The following is an 18867-nucleotide window of genomic DNA, read 5'->3' on the forward strand; positions in this document are numbered from 1 at the left end:
TTCAAACACATTTTCCTAAATCTGTGAGGACCAACATCAGGCCCAGCAGGCCGCATTTTCAATCATCACTCTTTAATATTCTTTGTAAATATGTCTGCAGGGAGTGATGAGGCTGGAGCCTATACGCCATATTCTAACTAAATGCTGCTGTTTATAAACTTTTCAAACAAGAGTTGACTGAGTGAACTCTACAGTGGAGTCCTGTTCTGATCAAAGCACCGCCGGACATTCTCCCTCATTAGCTTTGGCAGTTTAGCTCCCTGAGGCTTGCTAGCTTCAGTTAGAGATGTATTTAGAAACAAATACAAAATAAAAGTATAAGTTTGGCTGTTTTGATCTAAAGGGTTGACAACAAACAACTTCTGCTGTCTCTGCATCTGCTGTTTAAATGTTTTACTTACTGATTTTACAGGTCATAGATTATTTTTGACAAAACGAGTCAGCTGGATGCTAATTGGCTTGTCTGAACTCTGACATGGTGTTTTACTGTCTGATGTCAAGAGCCTTTGAGTTATACAAAACCATAAACGTAATCAAAATCAATTAAAAATCTGTAAAGGGTTATCTGTAGCGGTTTCACTGCCATTGTGGCCGCAATTACTACATTTTAAACACATTAGTAGTGTAGCTTTCTATAATATCTCCTGTGTACTGACTGCTGCAGATGTTAAGAACGACTTGTCAGCTTTCTTTCAGTTCATCAATCATTCAGTTTTCACTAGTGTGTTGCCATAATGGCATTTGGTCCACAGAGAAGCCAGCTTTTTAACTGCGTGGATTTGATCAGCATAACTATTAGAAGACATGCCATTACCACCCCAGTCTCTATAATGTCCTCTGGTAGAGTATAGCCCCTCTTTCTAACGAGCCATCAGCCTGTTGTAGTGGTGGTTGACTCACCAAGACTCCCTGCTGTTAGAAGACTCTGGTGGCATTGTCTTGCGGGGATGACTGCTTTGAAACGCTGACTGTGATAATGCATGAATATTAAAGACCCCATAAAGGGAGAAATTACATTTCAGAGTGGTGGTTGGAAGAGATAGACACAGTATAGTCATCATACACCCTACGGAGTTGATACTGGCCCTAAAGATTCACAATTTCCCCACACTGGCAGAAATTGCATCTTTATATATCAATTATTGGTGAGTGTTTTGAATGAATAGTGCAACATTTGGATGACCAGAATACTTAAAGGCTCATCCTGTCTTCTCCATTTTTATCACAGATAGAAAAATACAAGCTCTGCTGTTGTCATGTCCAATTATTCTTTGTCCTTTCCCACGCATGCACATTAATTCACCAATGCTGTAGTCTAAACAGTTTTTAGCTGTATTTAAATCCTAATAACTGTGTTGATACATCAAACTTGACAGGTTTATAATATAATTATGTGAAATATTTGTTTATTAAGCCAGTTGGGTGTACGTCTTCATCTGCTCTGTAAATGTATCAATACTCCTGTATGTTATTCCTTGTAACTATTGACTCCCATCTGCTTTTGATGAATTCGTTTTTAGATCAAGACATTAATAACAATTTTTCAGGTAGATGACACGAGTGTTGTCTTGAGGGCTGTACTCCACGTTCAGCAACTTTTTACTGTAGTCACTTTAATCCATGTTATGTTGAACATTGAATTCAGACTTTTTTAAACTAAGTATAAGTGAAATGGAAATGAAACTTTACTTATGTATTATTGCTAAATTGTTGCTCTACCATACATTGTAAAGTGTTATATGTCAGGGGGGGGAAAAGAACTGCAAGTTCTCGACATTACTGAGCAGGAAAGCTAGTCCATATGTGGGTCATCTTTGCAGGTTCTGTGAAAAGTGTTAGAGACTGTCTGTTGGTTTAAGGTGTTTCTTTTCTGACATGATTCAGTTGGAAATGCATTGTTTGATGTGCTTTAACACGTTTCTCACCTCACAGTTACATCAAGAAGAACTTGAGTTCAAAAGGCAGCCACAGAGGACCTCTTGCTTCTTCTTCCACTTCCAGTAAAAGAGGAGGAGAACACACTGAATGTTTGAGCGTTGGGAAGATGATAGATCTTATTGGGTGGATGTTAACATTCTCAACCCAAATCAACCAAATCCACTCCAACATACCTTATATGTTTTATATAAACGTACAGTCATGTCAATTAGTCTCCAAACGTTTTGTACAATGATTCAAAAATAAATTAAGTCTGGTTTACAGAAAGATATGATGTAAAGATACACACACATTATTTTTTTTAAACAAAGTTGTCATGACAATAGGCAACACCCGGGGGGAAAGCTGTGTCCTTGGAAATACTATACTTTGATCGTCTTATCTCTATTTTCACTGTTGTATTGAACGCATTAATGACTATTTCTATGTTGGCAGAACATTCCTATGATAACTAGGCACAATGGTCCTCAGTTGTGGTCACCATCACACTGCCTGTTTTCATGGAAGTCATTCAAGTGTTAAATGAATGTCTGGAAAACCAGATGTCGTAGTAGTTTTGTATCTTGAGGATCAGGATTAATAACGGACAGTCTTAACTCAATGGTCCTCATCAGGTTGCTATTTAAAGCCAAGAGTGTGCAGATTTTCATTCTAACCGAACATCACACTAGCTGAATTCACTGATTAAGTCCCCCATGTCAGGCTCGAGCTGTGCAAATCAGTGAAGTCAGCTAGTGTTCTGTGTGTGTGTGTGTGTGTGTGTGTGTGTGTGTGTGTGTGTGTGTGTGTGTGTGTGTGTGTGTGTGTGTGTGTGTGTGTGTGTGTGTGTGTGTGTGTGTGTGTGTGTGTGTGTGTGTGTGTGTGTGTGTGTGTGTGTGTGTGTGTGTGTGTGTGTGTGTGTGTGTGTGTGTGTGTGTGCGTGTCAGAGAAGTTCACATTGTTCCTGTCATGATCACTCTGAAAGGGTTGACTGGGTAATGATCCTTATCGTATGAACTTATATTAGAAGGAGGGCGTTATAACTAACAGTACAGCACATTCATGAGCCTGTAGTACATGTAAACATTATCGCATAAGAATTAATTGAGAATGTATGGGATTACACATAATATTTTTCACATCCCTAATCAATCAATCAATCATCAATCAATCAATGTTTATTTATATAGCCCAATATCACAAATGTTACATTTGTCTCAGTGGACTTCACAGTTTGTACAGAATATCAATATGACAATACGACACCCTCTGTCCTTAGACCCTCACATCGTACAAGGAAAAACTTCCAGAGAAAACCCACAGTTTAAAGGGAAAAATAGACCTCAGGGAGAGCAACAGAGGAGGGATCCCTCTCCCAGGACGGACAGACGTGCAATAGATGCCGTGTGTAAATTGAAAAGATAATACATTTGCAACATAGGTAGTCCAAATGTTTGAAAATGCATGTGTGTATAATAGGAAGATGAATCCACGAGTATATCCATCCAGGACTTATGATCCAGGACCACAGCCACGACTCAAGATCCAGGACTCGCAATCCATGACACAGGACCGCAGGATCATCCATGACTCCGGATCCCGGCGTATATAGACACCAAAAAGAAATAAATTTGGGGAAGCTGGGTTAATTGGAACAGACAGAGAGAAGGAAGAAGTAAGATGTCCCCCGACAAACTAAGCCTATATCAGCAAAACTAGGGGCCGAATCTAATCAGCCCTAACTATAAGCTTTATCAAAAAGGAAGGTCTTAAAAACGGATAGGGTGTCTGCCGTCCGAACACAAACTGGAAGCTGATTTCACAAAAGTGGAGCTTGATAAGAAAAGGCTCTGGCTCCCATTGTACTTTTAGAGACTCTAGGAACAACCAACAACCCTGCATTCTTGGAACGCAATGCCCTAGTAGGACAATAGGGTATAATGAGTTCTTTAAGGTAAGATGGCGCCTGCCCATTAAGGGCTTTGTAGGCGAGAAGAAGAATTTTAAATTCTATCCTGTGTTCTATAGGGAGCCAGTGTAAGGCAGAATAATATCTGCAGGGGATTTGACTTTGTTTGTTTGTGTGTGTTGGTCTGCCTATCTGCCTATAAAAGGTACAAACAGGTCACCCTGAGCTTTAGGAGCTCTGACCACCGTATATCAATTTGAATTTAACCCTGCACAATGATGAGGAAAATATGTGATACTGTTTTTGAATATCCATTGCTATAAATAAACAGATCTGTACTCAGTTCTGTGTTTCAGCCCTTTTCAGTATACTGCTTCTACTTCTTGAATACAAAAATGACATTATTTCTAGTATTCATTTATTGGACTAATTTAGTGAAAGATCAAAAATAAAAACAGATCAATGGTTACATTTTTTAATTATTGTACTAATACTTTCTTTCTACATACTGTGCAATATTGCGGTCTTTCTCAGCCTGTTTTGCTTAAGTTAACATCACAGGGGCGATGAAATAAAAGAAAATGAAACATAGTGCAGCCCTAAAGGCCACATATGCTAACACTTAAATGGCTGGTTGCCTGGGACACTTGTAGCAATATTGCAGCTGACAGACTCCACTATGTGATCAGCACATCATCTACCAATCCCAATCCATCTCTCCCCGGGTTGCACTGCTGCTGCAGAGGCTACTTCCACCGGGTGACAGAGTGGGACTGAGCCCATCTGGGTTTCACACTAATGGTGACTAATAGAAAAACAGCGACTGCAGAGAAGGGCTTGACTGTGTGTGTGTCATGTTTCTAGTTTGTTTTCCATCTTATACTTCATGGCAAGCAAACCTTAAGGTCAGAGTGTGGAGGAAGGGTAGATTAATATTGACTAATGAGAAACATTTACAGGAGATTTGGATGAGAGGCTCCTGCTGCTTTTAATCTGGTGACCGCTGCCTCTAGCCAGAATAGCTTGTATAGAATAGTGCAGTTATTCTTGCTGTTGCTTTGTTTCCTGTGACCCTTAAAATGAACAAATGTGATTCTTATTTAAAAGTGGTGATTTAGATATGACAGGGAAAAGGCCAACGACTTTGTATCCCCTATTCAAATGTTCCCAAGGCTCCATTTACAATCCCAATCTTGTTATTTTCATCCAAAGCCTCGGACTAAGGTCATTTTGCCATGAGCCATAATAAGCTTTTCAACTAAATTGAGTAAATGTCAGTGATTGCATTTTCATTTTTAAAATATTGTATCTAAATTCAATTTGTATGCCCCTGCTTTAGCTCAGTTGAAATGCTCTTACTACTTTTTACCTATGACTTCCTCTCCTGTACCGTATGAACGAAATGTGTATGAAACCTGTGTCTACTAAAGAAACACATAGCTCAATGACTCAAATATGTGTCAGAAGTGGTCATGCATATTAATATACAGTCTGCTGTCCTGGGGTTGCTTTAGGCTCTCAAAGCCATTTGGTCGCAGAAGTAAATAGAGATCACGCTACTGCATTTTGGATGTCTGGTGTTCGGGTTGGATTCAGAGGTGAGTCTGAGGTCTGATGGGCAAACAAAGAGCCCACTGGATTGAGGTTAGAGGTCAGTGGTGTAGCTCAAGCCCTAGAGATGGCAATAATAAGAGATTTGTGCTTTCATTTCATACACACACACACACACACACACACACACACACACACACACACACACACACACACACACACACACACACAGACACACACACACACACACACACACACACACAGACACACAGACACACACAGACACACACACACACACACACACACACACACACACACACACACACACACAGACACACACACACACACACACACAGATGCATTCACACAAAAACACAGAAATGCAATTCCGACTGACTCTTATACAACTACAAAGAATATTTTTGAAATAATCAGGAAATGACTTGCATTAGGTGTCATTTATGTGCAGGTGTTCTGCATTATCCTTTCTCCCTCACTCTGTCTCAAACATTCTCATTATCTAATTTTCCGGTTCTGTCTTTCCTGTCTACTGTGATAGAATGGTTTGCTTCATCGTGTGCATTGGTGTTTGAGGTAACGCTGAAAAAATCATCCAGTTCTGGTAAATGTTCATCATTTTAAACTTTCCTTTCTGAGTCCTCTGTTTAAATTCAAGATAGTTTGGAGTCAAGCGTCTTTCTCTGAATTACTTTATTAGAAGGCAAATTAACTCTGTAGGATTCCTCCACATGGTCGGACCGAAGCAATTGTTGAATAGAGCCAGCCATCAAAGCTGAGACACAGTTGATTGCTCCTGAATGGATAGTACTTAACAACTTGGTAAACCTTTCTTCATGCTTTCAGAAAGAAAGATTTTTCCAGGCCACTGCTTCATTTGTGTCCTCATTGTAAGGCATTAATAAGCTCATTCATTGAGCATTCGCCATAGATCTGATTGCATAGTCATTAGCTTCACATTCACATGTTCTGATGCCTGCTGTTTGCATTGTGTGTTGAGGTCTCCAGATTGTTATTTGTCCAGCAGCTCAGTGCTACACTTGGCGAGCTGTGGAATTGCTTTTTGTGAATGTAAAAGCCAGGTAGTCGAACCAGTGAATTCACTCTTAAGCAGTAGCCACGCTCACTTTAGACAGTCTCCCTGCCAGCCGCTGCACCACAGTCAGTCACAACAATCTCCTGTTGGTGAGCAGCCAACTTCTGCTCAGCTTTGTTCTCACACGTGGGGCCTCAGTATCAACCAAATATTTCACATGCTCCGTAATACCCCTTACAAAGTACACAAAGGGCGACTTGTGTACTGTGAGGGAGTGCAGTCGTCTGTTAAACAGAAGGTTGTGGGTTCGATCCCAGCCCGTGCAGTCATGATGTCGATGTGTCCTTGGGCAAGATACTTAACCCTGAGTTGCTCCTGAGGGCATGGCCCACGGTGTATGAATGTTAGCTTCCCTAGAGCAAATGGCACTCATTCTGTATGACTGAGTCGTGAATGGGTGAATGACTCATAGTATGTAAAAGCACTTTGAGTCGTCGGAAATACCTTATAAAGCACTATAAGTACAGTCCATTTAAAAATTATTTATTTGTACATTGATAGCCATATTTTTTTCCTTTTATGATATCCATCTGCACTGTATACTGAAAATAAAAAATCTGCCTGTTTGGATTAACTGATTTGAGCGTCAAGATAGCAAAAACATAATACATGATGTTGTATCGATAATTGGTGATACATTGATGTAGAATATTCATGGTATAGTAAACAGCCAGAGTAAAACACAGCAATTAAGTACGCTATATTATGTGATGAAAATATATAACAAATAAATAATCCTTTGGTTTCAGATTAGTTTATAATGTCATTAGCCACACTTCACTGTTACACATGCTTGCATAATGTAGTTTTCATGATCTTTTAATGATAGGAATGATTGTGTTTAAAGTTTGATCAGCTTAAGAGAAGCTTAATTGTGCTTGAGGCAATGCAATCTCAAGCAATTAGAGATAAAGCTGATGTGTTTGAAATAAGCAGAATTAGCCATTATTAGCGCCTGGCGCTGTGTTTACCTGTATGAATCACACAGATTGCTAGGATGGAATCTTTTATGAATAAAGTGCTTAAGCAAAGTCACTCCTAGGAGAAAACCAATCTCAAGGCAAGTTTATTTATAAAGCACATTTCAACACAAGGCAATTCAAAGTGCTTTACAAAAATGAAGGACATTAATAGCATTAAGAAACATATTATAAAATGATATCTAAAAACACTCATTTAAATGCAAAGATACATGTAGTGTAGTGTGAGATACACACATCTGAACGAACCCCCCACATCTGAACGAACCCCCCTTTGGAAAATTAGAATCTGACCCCATGGTAACTTTTAGTTTTCGCCAAAACTATTCCTCTTTTTTATTTTAAAATGCTCATAGTTAAGTTTACCTTGTCTTTCTAGTACTTTTTTGGTATCCTCCGTGAACCAGGGTCTTGAAACCAAAACGGTTTCCTGTACCCCATGGTACCTTTTTAGTTTTAGCCAAAACTATTCCTCTTTTCTTTAAAGGCACATTAGTTAAGTTTAAGTTGTCTTTTCTAGGACATCTCAGCTGAAGGTCCACTTATATTTAGTTGGCTCAGTTGTCTTAGAGAAGTATTGATCTTAGGTTATGTAATGGCTGGTGGTGATGTATGTAATAACAACAAATGAGCCTCTGTGACTTAGCTCAGAAAAAAGAGTGTACTTTGTAATTTCGTTGTATTAGTCAAACTGTTTATTGCGGTTTCCGTAAATGTAATAGCTATTTTTCATCCCAATGTTTAGCTAAAGTACACAATTGTTGCTAACTAGCTTGTAGCGTCAAAGCCTTGAAGTAATTTAACCTTCAAATCCTTTTTTTTTTTTTAAATGACTACACTACCAGAAATATGTGTTGATTATATTTGGTTGTTTTTGAAGGTTGATCATTTTTTCAGAAATGTTATAACATTTGACAAACACAAGAACATTGGGTCCGTTGCCTGATGATTCTCATGCTGAGCATGCTACCAAGCCTTTTCTTTTCTAATACACCACCTTAACAACCTTTCATCTTCAGTCGACATCAGAAACACCTCTTTCCATTGTTGATTTCATTATCACCTTCTCCTCTTTCTCATATTGTCTTATTTCCTTTCACCTTACCTGCAGTTTTAACCCATTGTCACCTCTCTGCCTTTGTCCCTCCTGTAATATCTGCTACTACTGCCCCAAAAGCCTCAGTTCTCTCAGCTGTCTTTGTCTTCAATCTCACCTCTTTCTTACGTTTTCTCTCTTGTCTCTTCTTGTTGCTTATTTTTCTCATTCCACCTCCTCCACATGTCTCATCCCTGACATTTACCCTCACCAACTTTTTTCTCAGACACCAGCTATAGATGTCTACCAGTTCAAGATCTACCACTGTTAAGAAAACGAAATAAAATAATATATTGCCTGTTGCCGCTCTCACCCCCTCTTCTTAATCACCCTCCATCATTCTCGTGCTGAATCTCTACGTCTGAGTGCGTTCTGGTATTAGTTCTGCTGTGTCTGTCTTGTTCTGCTCTGGGGGTAAGCTTATGGTTCAGCTCTCCTCTGTAATTGGGCTTTAAAACCACTATATGTAAAGTCAAACGCTTTCTAGCCAAAAGCAATATGTTTTGTCAGCAAGTGACACGCCATTGATTAAGCGGAGCTGACACTCACAGATGCCCCACTCAAAAAATACATGTAAAGACATGAAATGTAATACAAATTAGTCTTTCATTTCTCTTTTCATTACAACATGCTGTTAGCCCATAGCTAAATGCAGTTCACGCCCCAACACTCAAGTTTTCATCCAATTTATTTTACTCTATTTTTGTGGTCATTAGGATTCATTAGGATCCAAAGAAAGAAGCTATCAAATTTGTCCTCCAGTGTTTTTAAAAGGTACAAAGACTTTCTAAGTTTAGATTCAGTTGATATTTTAGCTTTATATATGTGTGTCCTTCTGCCTGTGTCTGTGCATTGGAAAGTCTTATTAAAGGAATTAAATCATACACTCAGGGGTGAAAGTAAAAGCAAGGTTTAATGGTTAAATGCTCAGCAGAAGAAGTCTCAGAAGTGGAGCTGTATCATCCCTCATACTTTATGTCCCTTTTTGGACCTCAGTAAAGCTTTTCAGCCTCAAACTAGAGATAATAAACGTCCAGAGCTACTTAATTACAGGTCAGTAGATCATCTATAATAATAATAATACATTACATTTATAGAGCGCTTTTCCTGGTGCTCAAAGCGCTTAATGGTTGTTCTCTAAAGTTGTATTTCCAAATAACGCGATAAAGTAAATGATTTTATGTTCTGAGAGTTAAACGTATGGCTGTCAAAGGATCCCGTTGAGAGTGGAAGATATGGTTAGGTCATTTAATATATAGTTGATATACTTGCCTATTGTATTGAGGGTTGCAGTGACAGACAAGATCACACCCTCTTACTGTTTTATACTTCACCTAAATGTTTTGTTCACTGTGTGTACACAAACCCCCACCTCTAAAACGTGTGGCTACTTTGTCAATATGTCTCTCACAAGACTGAGCATGTTGCATTGGTCTTTACCACAGTCAGTCAAAAGAGGTGTTTAATAAATCTTTATTAGGAACCCACCACTTATTTTATTCATTTATTATTTAACTAATGTTAAACAGTTGTTCAGCTTTAATTAGATGATTGTTTTAGCCTCTCCATTACTCTGCATGCTTACAATGGTTTATGTTATGTCGTATATCGTGTCTTTTTTTCAGAAATTATATTTAGATAAAGTTCATAATATCATTACAGCCCAACTAATACTTTTCTTTGAGAAAAACACCAATATTTGTATTTGATGGCATTTGTTCACCTTTTTGATAAAGACAATTAATAACACTTTTTCTGTGAGATATTCTTACAAAAACACATGAGCCACTATTCTTATGTGGAGAACCTATTCATTCAATACCTTTGACAACTCTATACTGCAATTACTCACTGAACGCTTATATATTCACATAGGCCAAGTATCTATTGATGTAAAGATTTATACTAAAGTATCAAAATTGGATAGGACTGTCCTTCAGCCAATATCAGACAATTAATTAGTAAGTAAATAATATATAATCATGCATAATATGTTTATTAATCCAATGTGGTGATACGAGACCAACCTTTTTACCTATGTCTGCTGCTGCCCAAGTTACAGTAACACAGTATCAGGCAGAAATAGCCACAACTGATTTTAATTGAATTCAGATCATGAACTGTTACATTATGGCACCATAATTCTTATATCTAAGGTTGTGTGCAGGATTTCTCTGTTTGCTTTTCTTGCTAACAAAAAGCAGGTGTCTCTGTCTCTGCCTGATCCTAATTAGTGAAGCACAGCTGTCATATGCACCTCTGTTAACCCTTTTCTCACAACACTCTTGATATGTCTTGTCAACACAGCACCGGAATGTGCATATCCAAATCCACTATCCTGTCATCAAGAAACAGTCTCATGATAAGATCACTGAGATGAAAGCAAGGGAAAACATTGCTCCCAGATGAGCAGCAAGAAAGATGGATTTCAATTTAGCTGATTGTTGTCATCAAGGGTTGAGAAATGACTCTGTGTGTTAGTCAGCTGGGTCATGCAGAGGAGTTTTGTGGAAGGAAGTAACACGCAAGCCAGCTGATATTGCTCGTCTTTTTCCGCCAGCTGCGCATTTAAATAATGTCCTATCATTTACATTCTGTGAAGTGAAAAACAACAAGAAAACCTGAGTCTTTTTCCTCTCCATCAACATGTTTGTGTTCTACTCAAAGGCCAAGAAAAGTTGGCCAACTGATAGCCTACCTGGTTTTGTTAAGTTGAGCTTTGCTTTGTTTGGTGGGTTGTAACTCAACAAGTCAGCCCACTGTTAGAATAAAAAAAGAACTTTTCTAATCAAAGCTCCCTATAGAAATATTTAAATGCAACATACCAACATATTTTCCATGCTTGATAAACACATATAGAATTGCAGGGGGAGAATATTTACTGGTAAATATTACTTAATTTAAGCCGGTAGAAGGCTTGAGTCAACGTCCAAAATCAAATTAGTGTGTTCTTCTTTTTCTTTCCCTACTGCTTGGAATAATACTAGCACAGCAAAGCAGGGGAGGTAAAAAAGCAATGCTTTCTTTTTCACAAAGACATTTGCTCTGAAATAGGGCAATGGAGTGGGGAACATTCCTCTCTGGAGGAAAGGAACTTTTTTTCTCTCTGAATTGGCTGATCAATGAGATAGAGATCTCTTGGTCAATGTTCCACTCTCCTAAAAGGCACCATGGGATTGGCTGCCTCATTCATCCCTATCACTGTTCTGCTCTGTGCTGACCATGGGGACCTGATGCAGGATCATTACTACCACAAATAGAGATACAGTATGGCTTCCTGGGCAGAGACTGGGATGAGCCGGCAGTCTGGGATGGAGATTGTTGTTTGAGCGGCATTGACTCTCTTCTCTGGTGTCTCATATCTCCCCTTTCTCTCCCACATGATTTCCTCAATGCCTTTCCTGAATGCCAACAGCTGGTCTCCCAAATCCCTCATAAACCTTTTTGGTTCGAAAGGGCATCAGGTAGAGAAAATTGACTACCACCTGCAGTCCTCTTTCTCCTGCCACCCTGCAATACCACCTGTGCCAACTCCACTCTGGCATTCCAGCCTTGGCATAGCACTTGCTGACTGATGGACAATGTCTCCAACAGCATCTGTTCTCTAATGCTCAGTAGCCAACATAATTATCTGGCATGCAGTAGGCTACTTCCAGCCAGGCTTCATACTCTGTGTTCTGCTATTGGTTGCTTTTCTACAACTGATGATCTTTTGATTAGCTATTTCCACTTGTTTTCATTCGGCTCACTGAGACGGGCTGCTGTCCACTTGGCTGTAGTGCAAAGTGTTTTCAAGGACAGTTCAGTCTCTTTGCCAAGTATGTGTTGTATGCTAATTGATGGCCAGGTCAATGTGCGATAATGTAAATGAGTTGGTTTAAACATGACTGATGGGAAACATCCGTGTCTGACACGTTTCAAGACCCATAAAAGTGCTGGGATATTTATTGAAAAGGATTTTGTTCCTCTGCCCCTCTGAGTCCAAGCCAACAGATGTAGTTGCTCATTATGTCTCTGCTCTCCATATGGCACTGCTGCACATCCAGCTCCCCTACACTGCCCCTCAACCGGACCCCCTCTAGGCAGGCTCCTTTTAAGTTCACAGTGGACAGGTAACAGAATGACTAGGGGATTTGTGAGCTCAACAACCGAAGCAACCCAAGGCTTGTTGTAGTGGACGGAAAGGAAATTAGCTTTCACCTTCACTCCTGCTCAGAGCAACAGTCTCCTGGCTAATGCATACTCAGATTTGAAACTACCCTTCTTGAATGCAACCTTGGATTTTCCATTGAAGAGGGGTTATCTGAGGTTATTGTTAAGCTTACACAGAGCCATGAAAAGCCCTTGCTGTTTCCAACAAGCAGCCAACTGCGCATCACTCTCTTGGCAGGTAGAAAAAGTGCTGTTGCGTTTTACTCCTTGTTTTAATAGCTAATCTAAAAAGATCAGAGTGCAATCTCAGTGTAATTAAGGCAAGTATATTGTGAGCACATTATAATCGGGTTGAGGTATTTTTGCTGCCAAAGAAAGGTGCTTCCTTTCCCAAACTGATCAGTGTGTGTGTTTTACTTGTGCAAAGCATTTGTCCTGTGAGAGCTTCCTCATTAAACGCCTGTCAAACTTCTGTCTGCAAACCTGCCAGCCTTTCTGTCACACTGCAGGAAACTCACACATACAGTATGAACAAGAGGACATAGCAAACTGTTTGTGTAATACACACACTCTAAAAACACAAGTTGTACCTTTTGTGGTTGGGCTGTACCAAGTTCCTTTCTCCAATTAAAAATGACTTTGTGATAACACTCAACAACTGTACAAATGCCAAAATTAAAAATACCACCAAAAACACAACATGGCAAACATATTTATTGTTCCTTTAATCCCACTCTTTGTAAGAGCTAATTATTTCCCATTTCATGGCGTGTTCAGCCACCCTTTGATTTTCCAAAAATAAATTGTATTTGTAATCTACTCTTCAAACACCTTAAATTAAGATGACTCCTTGATTGACATTTAAAAATATGTATTTTAGCCAGAAGAATAATTGTATTTATTAACTGTGTGCAGTATTCATCTATAAGCCCAAAAAAATATGAAAGGGTGTAAATGTAAATTCAATATTTGCCGCCAAATAATTTGCAAAACATTATGATTTGTATGGAAACATTTTCATTATTAAGATTTTTTTTTTTTTAACCTCTTTTCCTTTCTCTTTCTTGATCCTCATTACAGTCTTTGACAGCGATCTGTTCTACTGGATTTACACATGTCACATTGAATTGACCAATCAGAACTTTATTTAGCCTCCTTATTGTTTATGGTTGACTGTGGGTTGAATGTTTTATTCCTAAGTGGGCCCTGAGTTGAAAAAGGTTGGGAACCGCTGCCTTATAGAATACTTTTCTTTGTTTGTGCTTTTGAAAAAAGATGACATCGCTTTCTTGATAACTTTCCAACTCCTAAGTGTTTTAGTGTCTGATAAGCTATCAACATGGAAAGATATCTTAAAAACCAGACATTTGGGATTGCATTTCCTTTTCCAACACATAACTGAAACAGCCGCTACCAATGCATTTGATTTCGCTTTTTATTTTCATTTAGGGCTGTAATCCAAACAGTTACTTGGTTAATATTGGCATCTAAGACAGACCAAAAACTAAGTTGTAGCCCTTAAGCAATAACTACTTAAACTTAAACAACTTATATGACTTCCTGTTCTTTTAGCAAATAGGTTCTGCATCTTTTAAATAATAAATTAGCCCCACAGTACCCTTCTTTAACTTGTAATGTTTTGGTATCCGTCTGAGACCAAACAATAACAAAGCTAAATGCTGATGTTGTTAGTGAATCCCCTGAAACTGTACGTCTTGAGAAATGGACCAATAAAGTGGCGAACATACAGTAAGACAGATTGCCTTTGACAACAGAATCAAATTTAAAACCACTAAACTCAATTAGACCGTTTAATGAGTGCTGATTGCAACCCTTTCCCAATTCCTCACTCTGTGTTTGTGTCAATAGCCGCGTTCACACCGGAGTACTTTTCCCACTTTAGTTCCGATATAGTTCCGAAATGTCGCGTTCACACCAAAAAGAGCCAGAACTAAAATTAGTTAATGAGAACCTTTTTATTCCCTTTTCCGTCCCTGCTAGAGAGCAGGGACTCTCATGCCGCTCTCTTGTGAGAAAAGAGCTATATTTCTGATTGGCCGGGCGGATTGCAAACCACGCCCCGTAAAACTCAAAAAAAGTGTTGTGAAGCCACCATTTTATTATCCTCGCATTAGCATTTTTAGCATTAGCATTAGCCCAGCGCAGAAACGCGGGGAGAGACTAATGTATGGCAACACAAAATAAAACATGGGAGCGGTGGAGATGAGGAGGTGTCGGCGTTCTGGCGATTTACTCGGAAGGCTTCAGTAGAAGCTGCTGGGACTCCCAGCAGCTTCTACTGAAGCCAGTTCCCAACTCCGGGGACTTCCGGCCGGGGATTTTGGGTGGCAGTATACGCTGTGAAGTTGTTTGCGGCCTGCCAGTAAACCCAAAGCAGAAGAAGTGACGTCAGCGGCTTCATTTGCCTAATCCACCCCCAGGGATTTATTCCGGTGTGAACGCGATCTGTACGTGAACGTGATTCTCAAGAACCTTTGTGGGAAAAGTACTACGGTGTGAAAGCGCCTTAGGTGTTTACGTTTCCTTCTTCTCCTGTCCCGCACATGGTATCCCCAGTCTCAGCTTCTCAGTCGCTCACTTCAATGCTCTCTTATTCTGTCAATCAGACTGTAAGTTTCTCTCTAGTCCTCGCTCTGTTCCCTCTTTTTTCTATCTTTCACTTGCATCCAGTTTCACTGTCCTCACTCACCTTGTATTCCCCTGGCACAGGCCTGTCTTTCTCCCCAGCAGTCACCATGAAATGTATTTCTATTCACAGTGAAAACAACTTTTTTTGTTTGCAGGAGATATTCCTCCCCTCACGATGATACGATGTAATTAGTTTCACTCCCACACCAATGGTACGACTGCCATGAGCAGATGCTTTTAAGAGATACTACCATGCAACTTTGAATAACGTCCTGTTTTCCATTATCTAGTTGACTACATGTCCTCTATTGTCTTTGTTCAAGCCAAATATATCTACACTCATGAAACTTACCTTTATTTAAATGATGTCTCTATCAAACACAAAATAGACAAATTATCACCGTAGAAAGTTCTTATGATGAATGTGTCAGCAAGCCTACAGAACAGCATTCATTATTAAACGTATTTCTGGCTTGGTAAATGGTGGTCCAGTTTTCCCTTTTCTTGATGTTTTGTTTTTGGTTGCCAATCCCCGAGAGACATGTCTGGCTACTTATCCAGTAAATTGGTTGGTATTAGGTTCTGCAGCTAATTATCTACCATGTTGGGCTGGACACAGGGTTCGGGTTATAAACTGAGCTCTATGGGGGTCTTTAAAACGAACGTGTGCACATGCACACACACGCATACACACACACTCAAACACACACACACACACAAAAACACACACACACAGCAGCAGCCCTCTACTTGCTACAAACTTAAATATGAAAAGGTTCAACTACGCACACACACATCATCTCGGCTCGCGCAGCATAGATTTAGCAATAATGTATTGCGCACCTTGGAGGTGCAGTGCAGGCATATTGTCATTCAAGAGATGCGTAGTTCTTTTGGAAAACATGTTTTTCTTTTAGCCTATTTACCTCATTAACGTAAATAATACTCATTACATTGACACATGCATTATTTGTGATTCAAATAACGGTTGTTGGCATTGGTATTAGTGACCCCCACAGATGTAGGATTTCACTGCGTCCGTGGGAGCTCAGACCCCTCCTTATGGGTTATTATCCTCAGCTCCCATTGGCTCCCACATAACTCGAACCCTGGCTGGACAGCTAACACAATGTAGGTTTATCATACCCTTTTTAGTTTAAAACTATATAAATATATATATATATCTCTTAAACTACACAATTAGTTGGAAGATACTGAATGAAACTGAAGAATTTATTGACAATTGTCTGTGGGTTCATGACTAAGAATGACCTATTTTACATGACGCATAGTCATTGGATCCATTGTTATTTAAAGAAACTGAGTAGCGCATTCTAAACAATTACCAAAAACCCACATAAAGAGGGGAATTGTCCAAAACAGTCAATAAAAACTTTTATAAGATGAGTCAGTTTGGCATGAAATTGACTCACTAATTAATACCCAGGATTGATGGCATGGCAAACTTGTGAGTTTCCTGCAGAGCTGCTCTGAAGGTGATGCAGCTGTTCGGCGTGAAGTCTTTGAAGCTGTGCGCTCCAAAGACACATGTAGGAAAGATTTATCTGTTTTTATTTTCGGGATTAATAGATCAGCAGAGTGACTGATACTAGCTGTTGGTAGAAGTCTGGCAGGGACTTTGATGTGTCAAACAACTTGCTGTTAATAATGTGGAGATTGATTTTCCTGCTTTGAGTACCCCTGTTTTAACTGAAGTCTTGATTTATAACACTTTGTCACTCCACCACATGAGGAGGATAGTGACTGCCTCAGTTCAACAACCAATGAATCATATTGCTGCAACAAGGGGGAAATGTGCTGAGGTATGATGTATAGATTATGTGTTCTGGTCCCATTTTGTTATCACATTAAACCACACTAAACCAACAGCTTTTTTGTGAAAAGCTGTGGATAAAATATAGTGAGGATAATTGAAGTACGCTAATTTTCTCTAGTACTGTAAGTGCTTGTTAATTAAATGTATTCCATTAAATATATAATTTTGGACAATTGCCAGTATGTCAAAAATATATACTGTTTTGAGTCGAAGCTGCATGCTAGGAAATGTATTAATGATGAATCAAGTCTCATAGCCAAGTAATTCTCCAAATTGATGGTGTTTGTAGCAAAAGAGGGTGTGTGGGTATGTTCGTGAATATGCTTGAATTTGTGTAAGCTGCGTTCTAAGCCCCCTGCTGCCTCAGATACAGCCTATCGAAGCTTGTCAGGTTTCTAAGTGAAAGATGTCGTCAGCACCAGTCTGCAGTGCTGAAATGCAAGGAACGACACACATGGGCAAAAAGGGTCAAATGGAAAGGAAGAGTAAACAATATGACGTAAACAAAGAAACAGCAGAGTAAGAAACGTGAAGTGAACAATTGTAAAAATGCAACCGGGAAGATGAAGGACACACCTGGAGATAGGCATATTTCCCGATTGGGATGTTCGAATATTACGCAGGGTTTAGGACACCTTCAGTGGTCTGAATGGCGTTCCAGAAGAGCCTGTCAGTAGTCGGCGTGCCTCCATCCATCCATCCAGACACCCAGGGACTCCATTACACCCTGATGGGCAGGGATGGAAAACCAATCGAGGGGATATGGGTGCGAGGAGGAAAACAACGTATTGGCGCTGGGAACCACACAGACAGGCAATCTGCCATGATGAAGAGGCTCCCTTCCCTGTCCCTCCTTTCGGACCCAGCATGTCTTCCCGCATCCCCTTCAAGCCCCACTGCGCTCTACTGCAACGCCTTGGCAGCTGACCAACCCGACACCTGCCACACTTCTTCGCACTCTCCGCAGGCCTCGCTCTGAGCCCTGGCAGCATGCATCCGCTCACATCATCACATGGAGAACTGAAGCACAGATGCATTCATTGGATGACAATAGATGGGAGACGTGTTTAAATTGTGTTGAAAGTAATTTATGGTTTTCCTGAAGTTCAGCAGATTTGTAGTGGGCTTCCGTCCTGATTAGTTGCTGTGCTCAGGAAATGTCCAAGGCTGCAAGGTTAGCTGCAGTGTACTTAACCTACCCTCAGACAGTCTGCGCTAGATATACCTGTTAGTGGGGATGATCAATTCATTAGAGGCAGCAAAGGAATACAGATATTAATGTAGCAACAGCAAATCTACCCTGTGAAAACACGGCAATCCATCTCACTGAAGACTGTATGCCTCACAATGGGGCTGGAATAGGAGAATTGTGTATTTATTGATTCTCACTGAAGGCTTGGCTGGCTTCCTTTCACTTACTCCTTGGGCCTGATCTTTACTCTGACTACTGGCTAAACACGCGCCTTATTTCATGCTTCTGCTCTTCAATGTGTTGTGTTGTTTTTCCCAGTGTAATTGTTGCCTCATAAGTGTAATGCCTATTATTGACCTTAGGATACTATGATTTTTAGACATACACGGCAGTCAGTCGTGACCTATTAAGTATACATTAGTTACATTATCTTGGGTTTTAATTCGTCCTGCAGCACATTATACTTTAAC

The 18867-nt window shown here is 39.8% G+C and overlaps 1 protein-coding gene across 11 annotated transcripts in view; it reads left to right on the forward strand.

The window, feature by feature from the left end:
* Positions 1-18867, forward strand: part of grik4 (glutamate receptor, ionotropic, kainate 4) — a 283245-nt gene that overhangs the window by 180555 nt on the left and 83823 nt on the right. The gene's annotated exons all lie outside the window — the stretch shown is intronic.

Source organism: Notothenia rossii (assembly GCF_949606895.1).
Source record: "Notothenia rossii genome assembly, chromosome: 4".
Taxonomy (NCBI): domain Eukaryota; kingdom Metazoa; phylum Chordata; class Actinopteri; order Perciformes; family Nototheniidae; genus Notothenia; species Notothenia rossii.